This window comes from Leptopilina boulardi, unplaced genomic scaffold (genome assembly GCF_019393585.1).
Source record: "Leptopilina boulardi isolate dan_hultmark-lab unplaced genomic scaffold, ZJU_Lbou_2.1 LbouV2_144, whole genome shotgun sequence".
NCBI lineage: Eukaryota > Metazoa > Arthropoda > Insecta > Hymenoptera > Figitidae > Leptopilina > Leptopilina boulardi.
Window position 1 is genome coordinate 1,080,828 of NW_026137690.1, and position 21,072 is coordinate 1,101,899.

The window sequence follows — 21,072 nt, forward strand, 5'->3', positions numbered from 1 at the left end:
TTGGACCCGAACAAAGCCAGTATATTGACTCAGTTAATGCCAGTATATTGACTCAAATGAAAACAGTATTTTATTACGAATAAATTTACTCATCTAAGGACAGTATTTTGACTCTGGTAAAGCCAGTCTATTGAGTCAAATAAAGACAGTGTATTGACTCACATAAAGACAGTATTTTGACTCAAATCGGAATATTATATTATTTTAAATATTAACAGTATTTTGAATTGTATTTTAACTCAATTTAAGTTTATTGTGACTGCACCAAAAAATAGTACATTGAGTTAAATTGGGACAGTATTTCTAATCAAATTAGGACAGTAATTTGATTTAATTTAGAACATTATTTTGACTAAGTTAAAGACAGTTCTTTGACTTGATTCTTAACAATATTTTGTAATCAAATTAGGACAGTATTGTAAGTAAAATGAGGACAGTACTTTGACTCTAATCAAAATACTGTCTCTATTTCTTTACAATTCTACATTTTTATTTTTTTTCTCTTTAGAAATCAAATTTTTATTTTTGATTCCTTTGAATTTAATACGTAAACATTTTCAACAGGAAAAAATGTTTATTTTATTCAATCGTTCACTATAAAAAAAAGATAAATTAAAATATTTAATGAAGACAGAAAAAGCGTTGAACCTGAGGGTCGTCGTATAGCTTCGTTTGTGACCTTTTCACCTTGATGTCTAGATGCAGGTTATATATATATATAGATATTTAAGTTTTTAACGTCCAATGACATCCTGGACATCTGTTGGAAAGAGTCTCTCTATCTCTCTCCTACGTTTTCTTCTTTATATTTTGCGTTCATTTTTTTCTCTATTTTTTTTTTTGGTAAAAAAAAGAATATCGCGCAATAAAGACCCAAGTCGCATAATATGGCCGTAACGGCTTCTGATATTTGCCGTTTTATGTAAGCCCCCACTTATAGGGCGCTTCCCATATTAAACGTTACCAAGAATTACGAGGAGATCTCCCAACCAACGTGGACCTCGAAATTGAGTACCATCTCGTATATATACTTTCCAAACTAGAAATTTTCCAAGATTAAACACCAACGGCAGCAGTAGCAGCAGCAGCAGTATGGCATAGAGACGCATCGCGGAGATATTTTACAAATTCATGTCTCACATTCACTTTTTTTCTTACTTTCTCTTATATTCATAGATTAGAGAAAGAAAAAATATTTTTTTTTTTTTGCTTGTATAGAAAAAATTGATGAGTTAGAGTATTTTGTACAATATTAATTATTATTAATTATAATAAAGTAATTAAGAATAAATTAATTAATTATGTCAAAATACTGTCCTAGTACTGTCTTAATTTGAGTCAAAAATACTGTCTACGATCAAATCAAAATACTGTCCAATTTTTGAGTCTCTAATACTGTCTTAAATCAAATCAAAATAATCTTCCAATCTGAGTCAAAAAATACTGTCTATATTGCAAACAGAATACTGTCTGAATTTTAGTCAAAAAATATTGTCCTCATTCTAAAGCAAAATACTGTCCTAATTTGAGTCAAAAATACTGTCTATATTCTTAGCAAAACTGTCTACGATCAAATCAAAATACTGTCCTATTTTTGAGTCTCTTTGAGTCTTAAAACAAATCAAAATAATCTTCCAATCTGTGTCAAAAATACTGTCTATATTGCAAACAGAATACTGTCTCAATTTTAGTCAAAAAATACTGTCCTCATTCCAAAGCAAAATACTGTCCTAATTTAAGTCAAAAATACTATCTATATTCTTAGCAAAATACAGTATTAAATTGAGTCGAAAATACTGTCTATATTCAGATCAAAATACTGTCTAGTTTGAGTCGAAAATACTGTCCACATTCCAAAGCAAAATACTGACCTAATTTAAGTCGAAAATACTGTCTATATTCTTAGCAAAATACAGTATTAAATTAAGTCAAAAATACTGTCTACGATAAAATCAAAATACTGTCCAATTTTTGAGTCTCTAATACTGTCTTAAATCAAATCAAAATAATCTTCCAATCTGAGTCAAAAAATACTGTCTATATTGCAAACAGAATACTGTCTGAATTTTAGTCAAAAAATATTGTCCTCATTCTAAAGCAAAATACTGTCCTAATTTGAGTCAAAAATACTGTCTATATTTTTAGCAAAATACTGTTTTAAATTATGTCGAAAATACTGTCTATATTCAAATCAAAATACTGTCTAGTTTGAGTTGAAAATACTGTTCACATTCCAAAGCAAAATACTGACCTAATTTGAGTCGAAAATACTGTCTATATTCTTAGCAAAATACAGTATTAAATTGAGTCGAAAATACTGTCCACATTCAACTCAAAATACTGTCCTAATTTGAGTCGTAGATACTGTCTAGATTCAAATCAAAATAATATCCTAATCTAAATTCGAATATTGTCTGCGTTTTTTGTGAAAATAATTTCTAAACCGAAGCAAGACAGTATTTTGTATCAATTTCGGACAGTATTTAGCTAGTAAATATTGACACAGTATTTTTATCATTTTCTTTAGCAGTGTTTTGATTTAAACTTTAATTGCAATTAATTTAGTATTACATTTTTCAATGTCAAAATATTTTTTTTTTTTCGTTATTAGACTTGAAAAAGAAAAAAAAAACAAGATTCTTTCAATTATTATTCAATACACGGAGAAAAAGGAGACACAATTAGAAATATGAAAAACTGATATGTGACAGTTTTAATTGAGAAGCAGCGTATAATGTGAAGTTATTGAAGACTTTTAAGTTGATTCGCGACGCGTTTTCCTGTCAATAAACACACAGTATCATGAAGTCGCAAGTTTCTCACTGAGAAACTCCAGGACTGATCACTCTATTTATGGATTAAACAAAAAATCATTATTGACGAGATACCAAGCAAACGTTCTTGTCCCTTTTATACTTTTATATAATGATAATAATAATAAAAATAATAAAAATAATAAAAATAATGAAAATAATAATAATTCACTCTTTGTGTATTTGTCTGAGTTTTATCAATTATATTATTTTCTTTTATTCTAAAATAGAAAAATAATAAATATTGTCATATATATATATATTTATTGTAAATGTATTGACAATACTTTTTTTTAAGATAAATATATATATATACAATAATGAAAACTCAACCAGTTTTTCTTTGGCTTCTTCATATTGGTTAAATATATATATTGAACTCTCAATGAAACGATATAGTCGTGTGTCATTAAATGATTACCTAATCGTGAGTTATGTTCGTAACGTTTGATTTACAAGAATGTTGAAGCTATGCGAACACTGACCCTTCTATTTGTGTTTAATTACATGATAGACAACATAACTGCAAATTAACTGATATCTAACAAGCATTTAGTATGTGGTTTGGTAATTAATAAAATGATTCTATGAATTATTACACAATTTTCACAAAAAAAAGACAAGAAATAAAAAACTGAAAAAGAAAAACGAAAATAATAATAACAAAAATAATATTTGGAAAATTCTGTCTGCTTTTCAATTAAAAAAATACTGTCTATAATATAATCGAAGTATTCTTTTTGTAAGAATAAAAAATACTGTCTACTATACTGTTAAAAAATACTGTCTATGGTATATTTAAAAAAAACTGTTCAATTTCAATCAATATATCCAAAAGTAAGGGGAAATACTGTCTAAAGGTAAGTTAAAATATTCCTATAAAAACTGAGTCAATATACTGTCCAAAAGTATATAGAAACATTATCCTAGGGTAAAGTAAAATATTAAAAGTTGAGTCAAAATACTGTCCAAAGGTAAGTTTGAATTTGGTTAAAATCTGATTCAAAATACTGTCCAAAGGTGAGTTTGAATTTTTGTTAAAATTTGAGTCAAAATACTGTCCAAACGTTAGTACAAACATTTTCAAAAATTAAGTACTGTCCAAATTTTAATTAAAAAAGAAAGTTAATGTACTGTCCAAATTTTAGTCAAAATACTGTCTGAAGTAAGTTAAGACATTGTCAACAGCTAAGTTAAAATACTGTGTACAATTTAGTCAATATACTGTCGAAAAGTATCGAGAAATATTGTCCAAATGTAAAGTAAAATATTTTTAATAGTTGAGTCAAAATACTGTCCGAAGGTAAGTTTAAATTTGATTAACAGCTGAGTCAAAATACTGTCCAAACTTTAATCAAAATACCATCCTACATGTGGCCGAAAAAACTGTCTAGTATTGAAAAAACAATTTTGTAAAAATACTCTTTATTATTGAGTCAAAATACTGTCCATTGTTGAGTCAATATTCAAATCATTATTCAGTTAAAATACTGTCTTGTATTGAGTTAATATACTAAGTACGTTTCATTTAAATAAATATGTTTACTATAATGTTGGAATTCGGCGCCTTATTTAGTTGAAATACTGTCTGAACATTAGTCATAATACAGCATATTATTGAGTTAAAATACTGTCCATTGTTGAGTCAATATTCTGATGTGGGGACAGTACTTACAGACAATATTTTAAGTCAGCTACAAAAAGAGCTTTTATTTTACGCAGAGACAGTATTTTGAACAATTAAGTATTAAGGAAGTAGTATAATTTTACTTGCTGCCAGTATTTTATGCAAGCAGGGACAGTACTGTAGGTTTTTGACATAAAGTATCTTTACTGATCCGTGGACAGTACAATACAGACAGTATTCTTTCTCAACTATGGGGAGAACTTTTATTTTACATTCAGTCAGTACTTTGACTCACCAATTTGGAAATACTCTTATTTTACTTTTAGACAGTATTTTGACTCACCTATTAAAAAATAGTGTTATTTTATTTACAGACAGTATTTTGACTCACCTATTAAAAAATACAGATATAGTAGTTTCCTATACTACCTAATAAAATACTTAAAATACACTTTTATTTTACATGCAGACAGTATTTTGACTCACCTACTAAAAAATACTGTTATTTCATTTACAGACAGTATTTTGACTCATTTATTAAGGAATACTTTTATGGGGAGAACTGTCATTTTACATTCAGACAGTACTTTGACTCACCAATTTAGAAATACTATTATTTTTTCTTGTAGACAGTATTTTGAGTTAACGATTGACAGTACTTTTTTGACAAGTAGTTTCTGAATTATTGTATAGACAGTACTCACAGGCAGTATTTTGATTCATCTATTAAGTACTATAATTTTACTGGCAGCTGGTATTTGACATGGACAGTACTGTAAGTTTCTGTCAGGAAGTATCATGACTGATGGGTGGGCAGTACTTACAGACAATATTTTGAGCCAGCCATAGATGAGAAATTTTATTTTACATACAGACAGTATTTTGACTCATCTATTAAGAAATACTTTTAAATCCATACAGACAGTATTTTGACTCACCTATTAAAATAGTTTCCAAATTTTAGTAAATTTACTATTAAAATGTAATTAAAAATTTTAACCAAAAAATAATTCTAAATATTTTCAAAAAAAAAAACTGAGTCAAAACACTGTCTAACAGTAAGTGAAAAAATTTGTTGCAGATTCTAATTTAAATAATATTCTTATTTCAATTATAATTTTTTTTTTTTTTTGTTAATTAAGTCGAATTTTTTTTTCTCTATTAAATATAATTTTTATGTTAATAAAATTTCTTTGAACAAAATATTTTTTTTTTCAAATTTAATGGAAAATAAAGAAGAAAAGTTTTGGAAAAAGGAAAGAATTTTTATTTTGCAAAGAATCTCATCGCTTGAGAACGCAGTTTTACAACCTGTTCGCGTCGTCGGTAAAAGTAGTAAGACATATTCATTTTTCAACTCTCTTCTTTACGCGACAACCGACATTCTTAAAGGTATTATTAAACTACAAATTGCTGGACATATTTACATTTAGATTGTTACGAAAAACTTGAAATATACACAGACATTTAGTATATATATATATATATATATATATACATATATGACATTTAATAATATAGCCAGCGAGTCTTGAAAAGAAGAATGATAAATATGTTTTAATATATAATTGTTAACTTCAACGTTAAAAATAGGTATATGCTGCAAACAAATTTTTTTTACCCCTTTTTTTTATCAAAATATCGTTTTTAAAAGTTATGCAAATTAAAAGAAAAAGGATTATTTCAATTTTAAAAAATGATTTTTTTTATTAATAAATTATTTTATTATTATATATTTTATTAATAATGGGAAAATTATAGGATGTCAAACAAAATGTTTAAAGTAAATAATTTTGAAAATATTAAAATTAGCGTATTTGTGAGTCGAAATAAAACTCACTGTTGAGTCAAAGAGCTGCTCAATATTGATTCAACATACATTTGATTATTTAGTCAAAATACTGTCCTTCGTTGAGTCAAAAAATTCCCCAGTGTTAAGTCAAAATACTTTTCATAATTAATTTAAAATACTGTTTTTAATTGAGTTCAAATACTTCTGACTATTTAGTCAAAATACTGTCCAGTATTGAAAAAAAATACTGCTGTCTATTTAATCAAAATACTGTCCATTACTATATCAATAAACTGTCCGGTATTGTGATAAAATATTATTGACTATTTATTCAAAATACTATCATTTATTGTGTCAAGATTCTATCCACTATTTAGTCAAAATACTATTTACTATTATTTTAATATTGTCTGCAGTATTGTTAAAGATTTGTATAAAAATTAGTTACTCAAAATACTGTATAACAATTACTTGAAATACTGTCTACTATTAAGTTAAAATACTGTCCATTATTCAATCAAAATATTGTCCAACATTTGGTTAAAATACTAACTAATATTATGTCAAAATACGATCCACTATTTACTTAAATTAATATTTACTCAAAATACTGTCTACTATTTAGCAAAATACTGTCTTCTATTTATTAAAGCATACTGTAAATTTTTAACAAAATACTGTCCAATATTGAGTAAAAATACTGTTTATTATTTTCCATTACTGTGTGTAGTATATTTTAAGGTCTGTATAAAAATTAATTACTCAAAATACTCTAGTATTTAGTTGAATTATTGTCTACTATTAAGTCTAAATACTGTCCATTATTTAGTCACAAAACTGACCAATATTGACACAAAATACTGGCCAATATAGAGTCAAAATACATTTCACTATTTACCTAAAATACTTTTTAGTGAAAATACTGTCTGCTATTTATTAAAAATACTGTCCATTATTGAGTCAAGAAACTGTCCAGTATTGAGAAAAAGAATTACTGACAATTTATTCAAAATATTGTCGATTATTGAATCAAAATACTTTCCATTATTGACTTAAAATACTGTCCAATATTGAGTCAAAGTACTATCAACTATTTAGTCAAAATACTTTTTACTCAAATACTGTCTAATATGAAGTGAAAATACTGCTAATTATTGAGTCAAAATACTGTCCAGTATTGAGTCAAAGTACTATTAACTATTTAGTAAAAATACTTTTTACTCAAATACTGTCTACTACTGATTGTGAGTCAAAATACTGACAAGTATTGAGACAAAGTAATATCAACTGTTTAGTAAAAGTACTTTTTACTCAAAATACTGTCTATTATTAATTTAAAATACTAATAATAATTCTGTCATAAAACTGTCCACTATTAAATACAAATACTTCTTTTTACTGTGTCAAAATACTGTCTATAATTTAGTCAAAATACTGTTTACTATTAAGTAAAAATATTGTTCAGTATTTAGTCAAAGTAATGTCTACTACTAATTCAAAATACTATCCATTACTGTTTGAAATTACTGTCTTTTATTGAATAAAAATATTGTCCATTATTCAGTCAAAATACTGTCCAGTATTGAGTCAAAGTAATATAAACTATTTAGTACAAATACTTTTTACTCAAAATACTGTCTATTATTAATTTAAAATACTGATAATAATTCTGTCAAAAAACTGTCCACTATTAAATCAAAATAGTATTTATTATTGATTCAAAATACTGTCTACAATTTACTCATAATACTGTCTATTATTTAGTAAAAATACCGTTTAGTATTTAGTCAAAATAATATCTACTACTAATTGAAAATACTGTCCGTTACTAATTGAAATTACTATGTCTATTATTGAATAAAAATACTGTCCATTTTATGCAAAATAATAATAAAACTACTATTTTAACTTTCATTTCACAGTCAAAATTTTTTTACCCATTGAATCTATTTAAGTAAGAAATTAATATAAATAAAATTTGACCAGAAAAATTTTTATTTTATGTTTCCTAATTTTTACAATTCTACTGCATTAGCACCTAGAAAAAAAAGATTCAAACAAGCTTTTTTTAAGACTTTCAACGATATTTTTGCCTCCTTCGATAAAAGGATCCCAAAGTGAGATATATATATATATATATATATATATATATATATATATATATATATATAGAGAGAGAGAGAGAGAGATAGAGAGAGAGAGAGAGTGGATGAGAGCGAACCAGGCGAATCGGATATAGCGATTTGTTCGGAAAGCAATATAGCCCGGCTACCGTTTCGCGAGAGGGTGAGGTTTTTAGAGGAAAGGGGGGCAGGGAAAGGGGTTGGGGGGGGGTTGGGTTTCACAGATAGGGTATGGTGCTTTTCCTGAAATTTGCATGAGGTATTAAAGCGCGGTGGCTGCGGGGTTTGCCAGTGAGCGGAGTTCCTGTTTGCCGACAGCGACTGTCGAGGATCAAAGGACCATCTCCAACCTTCCCCTTTCCTCTTATTCCATCTCTTCATTCCTCGTATCTCTCATCCCATTTGAAATATAAGCGGGTCGTCGTCGTAGTCGTTGTCGTCGTCAGAAATCGTTGAGATCCTTATGTAGAAAGCCTTCATCACACACAACCAGAGAGGAACCAGAGAAATGACAACGAACCTTGGATCTTCATTTTGCTTTTGTCGTCGTTAAACCGTTTTGAAAGACATTAAATACAGGATGATCAAAAATTTTACCGAAATAGAAAAAGAAATTTTGTTTTGAAATTGTTTTTTTCTTTTTTTTTTTTTTTTAAAAAAGTTGATTTACAATATTTTTTTTAAATGAGTCAAAATACTGTCTGTTTTAAATTAAAATTACTGTTTATAGTTGAGTCAAAATACTGTCTATGAGTACTGTCCAATACAACAGGCAAGATACAACTTTTCGCAAAAAATGGTACTGTCTATGGTTAAGTCCAAATACTGTCTATAAGTCAAATAAAAGTACTCTTTAAAAAGTAAGTTAAAATACTAAGCATAACTAAAATATCAGTATTTTTTAGTACGCGAGTCAGAATACTGTCTGCATTTAAAGTAATAGTACTGTCCATATCTAAGTCAAAATACTGTCTATGAGTACTGTTTATGCATAAATAAACTATTTCAATAAAGTACTTACATAGTTAAGTCAAATTACTGTCTACAAGTAAAATAGTAGTATTTTTAATAGATGAGTCAAAATACTGTCTCTGTATAAAAAAAGTACTACTATCAAAATATTGTCTGTACGTACTGTTCACGCATCAGTCAAGATACTTCCTTTCAGAAACTTTCAGTACTGTTCATGTCAAATACTAGCTGCCAGTAAAATTATAGTACTTAATAAATAAATCAAAATACTGCCTGTGAGTACTGTCTATACGTTAATTCAGAAACTACTTGTCAAAAAAGTACTGTCCACCGTTAACTCAAAATAAATGTAAAATGAAAGTTCTCCCCATAAAAGTATTACTTAATAAGTGAGTCAAAATACTATCTGTAAATAAAATAACAGTATTTCTTAGTAGGTGAGTCAAAATACTATCTGCATGTAAAATAGAAAGTGTATTTTAAGTATTTTACTAGGTAGTTTGGGAAACTACTATATCAGTATTTTTTAATAGGTGAGTCAAAATACTGTCTGTAAATAAAATAACAGTATTTCCTAATTGGTGAGTCAAAGTACTGTCTAAATGTAAAATAAAAGTGTATTTTAAGTTTTTTACTAGGTAGTATAGGAAACTACTATATTAGTCTTTTTTAATAGGTGAGTCAAAATACTGTCTGTAAATAAAATAACACTATTTTTTAATAGGTGAGTCAAAATACTGTCTAAAAGTAAAATAAGAGTATTTCCAAATTGGTGAGTCAAAGTACTGACTGAATGTAAAATAAAAGTTCTCCCCATAGTTGAGAAAGAATACTGTCTGTATTGTACTGTCCACGGATCAGTAAAGATACTTTATGTCAAAAACCTACAGTACTGTCCCTGCTTGCATAAAATACTGGCAGCAAGTAAAATTATAGTACTTCCTTAATACTTAATTCAAAATACTGTCTCTGCGTAAAATAAAAGCTCTTTTTGTAGCTGACTTAAAATATTGTCTGTAAGTACTGTCCACACATCAGAATATTGACTCAACAGTGAACAGTATTTTAACTCAATAATATACTGTATTATGACTAATGTTCAGACAGTATTTCAACTAAATAAGGCGCCGAATTCCAACATTATAGTAAACATATTTATTTAAATGAAACGTACTTAGTATATTAACTCAATACAAGACAGTATTTTAACTAAATAATGATTTGAATATTGACTCAACAATGGACAGTATTTTGACTCAATAATAAAGAGTATTTTTACAAAATTATTTTTTCAATACTAGACAGTTTTTTCGACCACATGTAGGATGGTATTTTGATTAAAGTTTGGACAGTTTTTTGACTCAGATGTTAATCAAATTTAAACTTACCTTCGGACAGTATTTTGACTCAACTATTAAAAATATTTTACTTTACATTTGGACAATATTTCTCGATACTTTTCGACAGTATATTGACTAAATTGTACACAGTATTTTAACTTAGCTGTTGACAATGTCTTAACTTACTTCAGACAGTATTTTGACTAAAATTTGGACAGTACATTAACTTTCTTTTTTAATTAAAATTTGGACAGTACTTAATTTTTGAAAATGTTTGTACTAACGTTTGGACAGTATTTTGACTCTAATTTTAACAAAAATTCAAACTCACCTTTGGACAGTATTTTGAATCAGATTTTAACCAAATTCAAACTTACCTTCGGACAGTATTTTGACTCAACTCTTAAAAATATTTTACTTTACCTTTGGACAATATTTCTCGATACTTTTGGACAGTATATTGTGTAAATTGTAGACAGTATTTTAACTTAACTGTTGACAAAGTCTTAATTTAGTTGAGACAGTATTTTGACTAAAATTTGGACAGTACATTAACTTTATTTTTTAATTAAAATTTGGACAGTACTTAATTTTTGAAAATGTTTGTACTAACGTTTAGACAGTATTTTAACTCAGATTTTAACAAAAATTCAAACTCACTTTTGGACAATATTTTGACTCAGATTGTAAGAAAATTCAAAATTTATCTTTGGACAGTATTTTGACTCAACTTTTAATATTTCACTTTACTCTGGGACAATGTTTCTATATACTTTTAGACAGTAATTTAAATTAGCTATTCACAATGTCTTAATTTACTTGTGACAGTATTTTGACTTAGTTTTTGGACAGTACATGAAGTTTCTTTTGTGTTTGAAAATTGGACAGTATTTTAACTCTATTTAAAGTAATATTTATGTAGTTTTTAAAGTTATTTTTGGACAGTATTTTTATATATATTATGGACAGTATTAAAATTAAGAATCGAACAGTATTGAGAATAAAATTTAGACAGTATTCTTATAACTTATATATTGGTAACCGGAAGAAAATTTTATTCCTTTATAACTAAAATGAGAGCGTTTATAGATAATTTTTTTTTTTTTTTTTTTTTTTTTTTTTTTTGAAGTCAGATAATTGCAGTTCGTTAGGCGAAATTTAAAGATCCTTTTATATGGCTCTATATAGAAATGTGGGTATGTGTGCGTGTGTATGTTGTGGATTGTTTATGCGGCGAGGCGCCGTATATATTGCAGGAAAGCGTACATACGCGTATCAGGCACGATGAATATGTATACCTTAATTCGCGGGACTAATTGAATAATTTGTAAAACGCGCGAGAGGGCTCTCCTTTTCTCCTCCTGTCTATCTTTTGCTCGCACACTCGCTCATTCGGTTTTGTGGCCAAGCTTTTTGCATTCCCCTTCTTCAAAACCAACATTTCGTCCCCTCCCCTCCTTTTTCGCGTCCTCATTCGCATCGCTCGACTAAACTTTTAGCAACTCACTACTGAGAGAGAGAGAGAGAGAGAGAGAGAGAGAGAGAGAGAGAGAGACTCGAGTAAACCCCCCTTTAAACTTTTGAGAGTCCTGCCATCAGAAATGATAACCATGCGCGCCGTCCAGACAAAATGCTATATGGTATGGCGATACCTTGCACGAAATGCGGTTTGGAGTTTCGAGAACGCGTTATAGACATCTTTACGCACCTCGTGAATCATTCCAAGTCGAAATTCACAACACGCATTCGACAAAGTTTTCACATTGACTCAACGACTTCGTTCTGTCTCTCGTTTTTTTTTTTTTTTTTTTTTTTAAATTTTTATCTCCCTTTTTGACAATTCAATTTTTCCATTATTTTTTAGTATAGAAAACTCATGTTTTTTTTTTAAATTAAAAATCACAGGCTAAAGGCGAATATTGGTAACAAGTAAATCTAAGTTTAAATATTGTCCCAAAAATAAAGGTAAAATACTGTCCAAAAATAAGCTGAAACATTATTAATATCTGAGTCTAAAATACTGTCTGAAGATAAATTAAAATTTTCTCAATAGTTGAATCAAACTATACTGTCTCCAAAATTAAATTAAAATATTTTCAACATAAAAAACAAAATACTGTCCGAAATTAATCTAAAATAATTTTGAGAAGCCTAATTAAAATATTTAATATAATATTTAATAATAATTTCAAATATAAGGAAAAATATTTTCAAAATGTAAGTCAAAAGTACTGGCCAAAAGTAAAGTTAAAATATTAACAACAGCTGAGTCAATGTACTGACTAAAAAATAAATAAAAACATTATCAACAGCTGAGTCAAAATATTAACAATAGCTGAGTCAAAGTACTGGCTAACTGTAAGCCAAAATAATAACAACAAAATGGAGACAAAATACTGTTTAAAAAAAACTTTAAATTTTGTCAAAAGTTAAGTCAAAATACTGTCCAAAGGTAAATTAAAGTATTGTCAACATCTGCGTCAAAATACAGTTCAAAAAGCATATTAAAATTTTGTCAACATCTGAGTCAAAAATACTGTCCAAATTTAAGTTAATCTATTGTCAAAAAGTATAATAAGAAATTAAATTATTTTCTCAAACTAAACAAAAATGTTTTCAAAACCTAAGTCAAAATGCTGTACACAAGTGAATTAAAATAATAAAATACTGCCATAATATGAGTCAAAATACTGTCATAATATGAGTCAAAATACTGTCATAATATGAGTCAAAGTACTGTCTACAAATCGAATTAAAATATTGTCTGTCTTTTGCAGTCAAATTACTGCCTATAAATTAAATCAAACTACTGTCTGCATTAAAGTCAAAGTACTGTCTAGAAATTTAATGATCAAAATACTGTCTAAATTTGAGTCAAAGTACTTTTTTTCAAAATATTGAGTGAAAGTACTGTCTGCATTCAGGTCAAAATACTGGTTAGAAATTGAATCCAAATACTGTCCAAATTTGAGTCAAATACTGTCTACAAATTGAGTCAAAATACTGTCTGTATTTGAATCATAATACTGTCTGGTAATTGAATCATAATACTGTCTACAAGTGAGTTAAAGTACTACCTGAATTTGAGTCAATGAACTGGCTACAAATTGAGTCAATATACTGTCCAAAAGTGGGTCCAGTAACAACCAAATCTAACTCGAAATACTGTCCAAAAGTAAATTAAAGTATTGTCAACATCTGCGTCAAAATACTGTCCAAAAAGCAAATTAAAATTTTTTCAACATCTGAGTCAAAAATACTGTCCAAAATTAAGTTAATATATTGTCAAAAAGTATAATAAAGAATTAAATCATTTTCTCAAACTAAACAAAAATGTTTTCATAACCTAAGTCAAAATGCTGTTCACAAGTGAATTAAAATATTATACTGCCATAATATGAGTCAAAATACTGTCATAATATGAGTCAAAGTACTGTCTACAAATCGAATTAAAATATTGTCTGTCTTTTGCAGTCAAAGTACTGCCTACAAATTAAAACAAACTACTGTCTGCATTGAAGTCAAAGTACTGTCTAGAAATGTAATGATTAAAATACTGTCTAAATTTGAGTCAAAGTACTTTTTTTAAAAATATTGAGTGAAAGTACTGTCTGCATTTAGGTCAAAATACTGGTTAGAAATTGAATCCAAATACTGTCCAAATTTGAGTCAAATACTGTCTACAAATTGAGTCAAAATACTGTCTGAATTTGAGTCATAATATTATCTGGTAATTAAATCAAAATACTATCTACAAGTGAGTCAAAGTACTACCTGAATTTGAGTCAAAGTACTGGCTACAAATTGAGTCAATATACTGTCCAAAAGTGAGTAAAGTAAAAACCAAATCTAACTCGAAATACTGTCCAAATTTAAATTAAAATACTGTCCAAATCAAAATTTAAATAGCGATGAAATTGAAGTAAAATAATGTACAATAAAAGTTAATACAATACAATAAAAAAAATAAAACTGTTAATTTTGTGCGTTAGTTGTCAAAGGGTGATAGAAAACTTCTTTTTTCAGCCAATTACATATATATGTATTTACTATGAAGAAAGAGTAAAATTTTTTTTGATAGGTTTTCGTTTTTCTTTTTTATTCTTGTACTACTTTTTTCTTCTTCATATTCTTCTTCTTCTTCTTCTTCTTCTTCTCGTGCCCTTTTTCATCTCCTTTTTCTTCATCGTTCTATGAAAAAAGGAGAATTTCCAACAAAAGCGAGAACAGCTTTTAAACACGCTAAGCAGTTATGCATAAAACTCTTTTGTTTGATAACCAAAGTTGAAAGGGGGATAAAAGTTTTTATTGCAACGGATGTGTTTGGAATCCATGAAAAGTTTTTTCAACACACCAGTTTTATATATATAAAGGCTGAGGGAAAAGTTGTGAGTAATGGATTTTCAAATGCGTGTCGCTGTGTCCTTTGACGATCGGCTATTTGTCGCAATTGTTATTCAAATTCATAAAATTGCCATGGATATAATATTTCAATTCTTATATACATATATTATTTCAAGTAAAAAAAAAGGGAAAATAATTAGGAAATGTGGAAAATTAATTTCCTCCTACTTTGAAATTTAACGAAAGAAGACTTTTTAAAGTTATTTTATAATTTTGTTTTGAGTCAAAATACTGGCTAACAGTAAGGACAAACATTACCATCAGCTAAGTCAAAATACTGTCTAAAAGTAAGTTAAAATAATAATAATAATAACAGCTGAATCAAAATATTGCCTAACAGTAAGTTTAAATATTTACAAAAATTAAGTTAAACTTAGACATAGACAGTACTTTCATTTTACATACAGACAGTATTTTGACTCATCTATAAAGGAAGTATGGTAATTTTACTTACAGACAGTATTTCGACTAAACCTTGGACAGTAATGATATTTGACAGGGTTCATCTCTACTGTTATGTAGACAGTACTTACAACCAGTATTTTGACTTAGATATCGACAGTACTTTTATTTTATACAGAGACAGTATTTTGACTCACCTAATAAAAATATTACTCGTTTACTTACAGACAGTATTTTGACCTAACGATGGAAAGTACTTTTTACCAAGTTGTTGCTTTATTGATCCATAGACAATACTTACAGACAGTATTTTGACTTAAATATGGATAGTACTTTTAATTTAACATACAAACAGTATTTTGACTCCAATAATACTGAAAGATATAATTCTACTTGCAAACACTATTTTGACTTAATTATGGGCAGCAATTTTTAAACAGGAGTATCTACAATGATATATGGACAGTAGTTTGACTTATGAATTAAGAAATACTATTATTTTACATACAGACAGTATTTTGACATAAGCATAGACAGTACTTTCTGGACTAGTAGTTTCTATTGATGTGTAGACAGTACATTTAGACAGTATTTTGACTTAGATATTGACAGTACTTTTATTTTACAGGCACACAGTATTTTGACTCGATAATTCTAAAAACTATAATTCTACTTACAGACAGTATTTTGACTCTGTAATACTAAAAACTATAATTCTACTTACAGACAGTATTTTGACTCAACTATATACAATAAATTTTAATTAATGTATATAGAGTATTTTGACTCATAGCTTTGGTACTATAAATTTACTGGCAGCTAGTATTTGACTCAAGTATGGACAGTACTGTAAGTTTCTGACAGGAAGTATCTTGACTGATATGTTTGGACAATACGTACAGAGAGTATTTTGATAGATGTTCTTTTTTATACAGAGACAGTATTTTGACTCATCTATTAAAAATACTACCATATTACTTATAGACAGTATTTTCACTGAATTATGGACAGTACTCTTTTGAAATAATTTATTGAAACATGTACAGTACTCAAAGGCAGTATTTTGACTTAGATATGGACAGTACTTTTACTTTTCAAGCGGACAGTAGTTTGACTTTATTAATACTACAAACTATAATTCTGCTTATAGACAGTATTTTGACTCAACTATTGCCAGTACTTTTTTGGACAAGTAGTATGTTGATCGATGTATGGACAGTATTTCCAGACAGTATTTTGACTCAATTTGAAAACAAATTTTTCATTTTTCACCTCGCAGACAATACTGAAAGTGAAAATTAATGGAAAAAAAATTTATTCTCAAATTGAAATAAAACTGATGGATTTATTTGATAATAAAATATAATGCCTATTCAATCTTGAACGTCCAAGAAAATAATATGCCTTAAATAAAATTGAAATCAAACATAATAAAGAATGTGAAATGTGAGACAGTAAATAAATTCGTGTTATTTATTGATTTAGGTGTTGTTTAAGTTGAATTTATAAATATTCTGCGTGAACTGAAGATCTAGCAATGCATTGTATGTATATTTGGTTGAGGGGGAAAGGGGGAGTTAAGGTAGACGAAGAGTTTTGAGCCAAGAACTGGTGTACAAGTGGGCATAAGACAATGTAATGTGAATCAGAGGACAAGGAGGGGTTGTAGGGGGTTCCTATGGGAATACCATTGGGGAACACGAAAGGACACACGAGGTCCGGGTCCCTTCCACACACATATATATAAAAGATCGCACCGACGATGTCAACACATCCGACACGCTCTTTTAACACGTTCTACGTTTGTAACGCGTGTCCCTATATATATATATATATATATATATATATATATATATATATATATATATATATATATATATATATATATATATATATATATATATATACATTTTCATCTTTCTTTTTCACTCTTTTCTTCGTTCAATTTCCTGATTCTTAAGTATTTGACCCCTTTGCCAAAAAAAATTATTCTTTTTTTCCTCCGTTAAAGATCAAATAAACATTATTAGAGATATAATTTTCCTTTCATTATTATTTAAAGTTTTTTTTTTAATTTTTATCTGAAGCAGATGATTTGAAATTTTCAACATTAAATATTTCTTTGTAAATGAAGAAATATAATGTATGAAATTAAAAATACTGTCCGGAATTAAATTAAAATACTGTCTACTGTTAAGTTTTGTTTACTGCGTCCAAAATTAAGTCAAAATACTTTTGATTATTCAAAGTACTGTCTACTATTAAATCAAAGTAATTCCGACTGCTTAGTTAAAATACTGGTGATTATTAAATCAATATGATTGCAACTGTCCAGTCAAAATACTGTCCATTATTAAGAGGAAATACTGGCTTTTACTTAGTCAAAATACTGTCCATTATGGAGTTATAATACGCAATGTAATTTAGTCCGAAAGACTGTCTTTTATGATGTCAGAATACTGTCTACAATTCAGTCAAAATACTGTCCTTTACTTAGTGTAAATACTACACACAACTGAGTCAAAATAATGACTGAAATTATATTAAAATACTATCTGAATAATGACTGAAATTATATTAAAATACTGTCTGAATTTGAGTCAAAGTACTGTTTAAATTTTGAGTCAAAGTACTGTCTAGATTTTAAAATAAAAAAAAATTTTGAATTTCAGTTAATGTACTGTCTAAACTTGAGTCAAAGTACTGTCTAGAAATTGAAACAAAATAGTGTCTGCTTTGAGGTAAAGTACTGTCTAGAAATTGAAAAAATACTGAAAAGTACTGTCTGCTTTGAGTCAAAGTACTGTCTAGATTTTGAATAAAAATAATGTCTGCATTTGTGTTAAAGTATTATCTACAAGTTGAATCAAAATACTGCCTGCATTTGAGTCAAATTACTGGCTGGAAATTGAATCAAAATACTGTCTGTATTTGAGTCTAAATACTGCCAGTATTTGAGTTAAAGTACTGCCAGTATGGGAGTCAAAATACTTTCCAAACTATGAAATTATAATACTGCCTAGAATTGAGTGTCAAAATACAGTAAACTATTGATTTCAAATAATGTCCATTATTAAGTCAGAATAGTGCTACTTATTGAGTCAAAATACTACCTGTAATTTAATCAATATACTGTCCATTATTAAATTAAATAATACATTCAATACTGATACATTCAAAATACTGTCCATTATTGAATTAAAATAGTTTCGACTATTCAGTAAAAATATTGTCCACTATTGGTTACAAATACTGTTCTGTGAGTAAATGTAAAATATTTTTTAAATTTAATTCAAAACACATACTGAATTGTAATACTGTCAGTTATTAATTCACTGGATGCAAAGTACCTTCCAATAAAAGAAATACGTTGGCGTCTAAATTTTTTTATAACATACTGTTGGCAAATTAAATTAAAATACATTTATACAAATAAAGTCAAAATAGAACTTGCAAATTAATCGAAATACTGTCACTGTATTGAGTTAAAATATTGTCCATAAATAGAATCTAAATACTGTCTACAAATGAAATGAAAGTACTATCTAAACTTGAGTTAAATTTCCTGCTAGTAAATAAATTAGAATATTGTGTGCAATTTACTAAATGTACTGTCGGCATTTGAGTCAGAGTACTGTCTGTAACTGAGTCAAAGTTATTACTACTGTCTGAAATTAGAAACAGAATACTGTCTGTTTTGAATAAAAGTGCTGTCTAGTAATTGACTCAAAATACTGTCTGTTTTAAACAAAAGTACTGTCTAGTAATTGACTCAAAATACTTTCTGCATTTGAGTCAAAGTACTGGCTACAAATTAAGTCAAAGTACTGTCTAGAAATTGAATCAAAATACTGTCTGTTGTGAATTAAATTACTGATTAGAATTTATATCAAAATACTTTCTGCATTTGAGTCAAATTACTGGCTACAAATTGAATCAAAGTACTGTCTAGAAATTGAATCAAAATACTTTCTGTTTTAAATCAAAGTACTGTCTATAAATTTAATCAAAATACTGTCTGAATTTGAGTCAAAGTACTTTTTAAATTATGAATCAAATTACTGTCTGCACTTGAGTCAAAGTACTGTTGGAAAATTAAATCAGATTTCTGCCTGCTTTGAGTCAAAGTACTGTCTAGAGATTGAATCAAAGTACTGTCTAGTAATTGACTAAAAAAATTCTGTTACCATTTAAGTCAAAGTACTGGCTACAAATTAAGTCAAAGTACTTTCTAGAAATTGAATCAAAATACTGTCTGTTGTGAATTAAATTACTGATTAGAAATTGTATCAAAATACTTTCTGCATTTGAGTCAAATTACTGGCTACAAATTGAGTCAAAGTACTGTCTAGAAATTGAATGAAAATACTTTATGTTTTTAATCAAAGTACTGTCAAGAAATTTAATCAAAATACTGTCTGAATTTGAGTCAAAGTACTTTTTAAATTATGAATCAAATTACTGTCTGCACTTGAGTCAAAGTACTGTCGAAAAATTAAATCAGATTTCTGCCTGCTTTGAGTCAAAGTACTGTCTAGAGATTGAATCAAAGTACTGTCTAGTAATTGACTAAAAAAATTCTGTTACCATTTGAGTCAAAGTACTGTCTAGAAATTGAATCAAAATACTTTATGTTTTAAATCAAAGTACTGTCTAGAAATTTAATCAAAATACTGTCTGAATTTGAGTCAAAGTACTTTTTAAATTATGAATCAAATTACTGTCTTCACTTGAGTCAAAGTACTGTCTTTAAATTGAATCAAAATATTGTCTACAAATTAAATTAAAATCATAGGGATAATTCATTAAAAATAGTAAAAATACCTTTTAAAAATACAATATTTGTTTAATTTAAATAGTGTTAAAATCTTTAGTCATGTCTGTCTGTCTGTGGGATCGTGATGTACAGTTTAAAGATACGTTTGAAAATTTTCCCTCGAAAATGCATATATATATATATATATATATATATATATGAAACAATTTGAGATGCTGATGTGGAAATTGTAATTTGTTGCGACCCATGGATATTCTGAAGTTTGAAATTTAGCTATGTGAAATTTGCATTCTATTAACGGACGACAGCATCGGTCATCGACGAATCAACTGGTAAGAATCGTCGACGCGTGAATACTGGAAGGCCGTAGGCGCTTTTGGGTTTCATGATTCGGGAAACGTTAGGTTTCTATATATATATGGGAACAGTTTCTGGCCACTGGTTATCCGAAATAGTTATGCAGCTAGTTGCCCGCATTACGCATATATACACATTCAACTCGTATATTAAATCTAACAATCACCATCGTACCAGAATCGTGTGCCATCAACACTTGATCTTTGCTATATACTAAACTATATATACGTGTATGTGTATATATATATAGATGAACTCTGTGAGTATAATCGATAATGAGAGAACCCATTTTTCATTATTATAATTTCGAATAATTTTCCATAATTTTATTACAGGTGGAATATCATTTTCATCTTGATCAATGGGCATATATTATATCTGTGTATATGTATTGTATTTTATGTTTTTTTGTTTCATATGTCTTATAAAAACTGTCAACGTCAAATGATTAATTAATAATTATTT

General features: G+C 27.9%; 1 long non-coding RNA gene across 1 annotated transcript in view; it reads left to right on the forward strand.

The window, feature by feature from the left end:
- The first annotated feature begins 3,575 nt into the window (after positions 1–3,575).
- The window catches only part of LOC127291579 (uncharacterized), a 99,448-nt gene continuing 81,951 nt past the window's right edge, over positions 3,576–21,072 (forward strand). The window contains exon 1 of the long non-coding RNA XR_007844615.1: positions 3,576–3,673. This is a non-coding gene — a long non-coding RNA (uncharacterized LOC127291579). The remainder of the gene's footprint in view (positions 3,674–21,072) is intronic.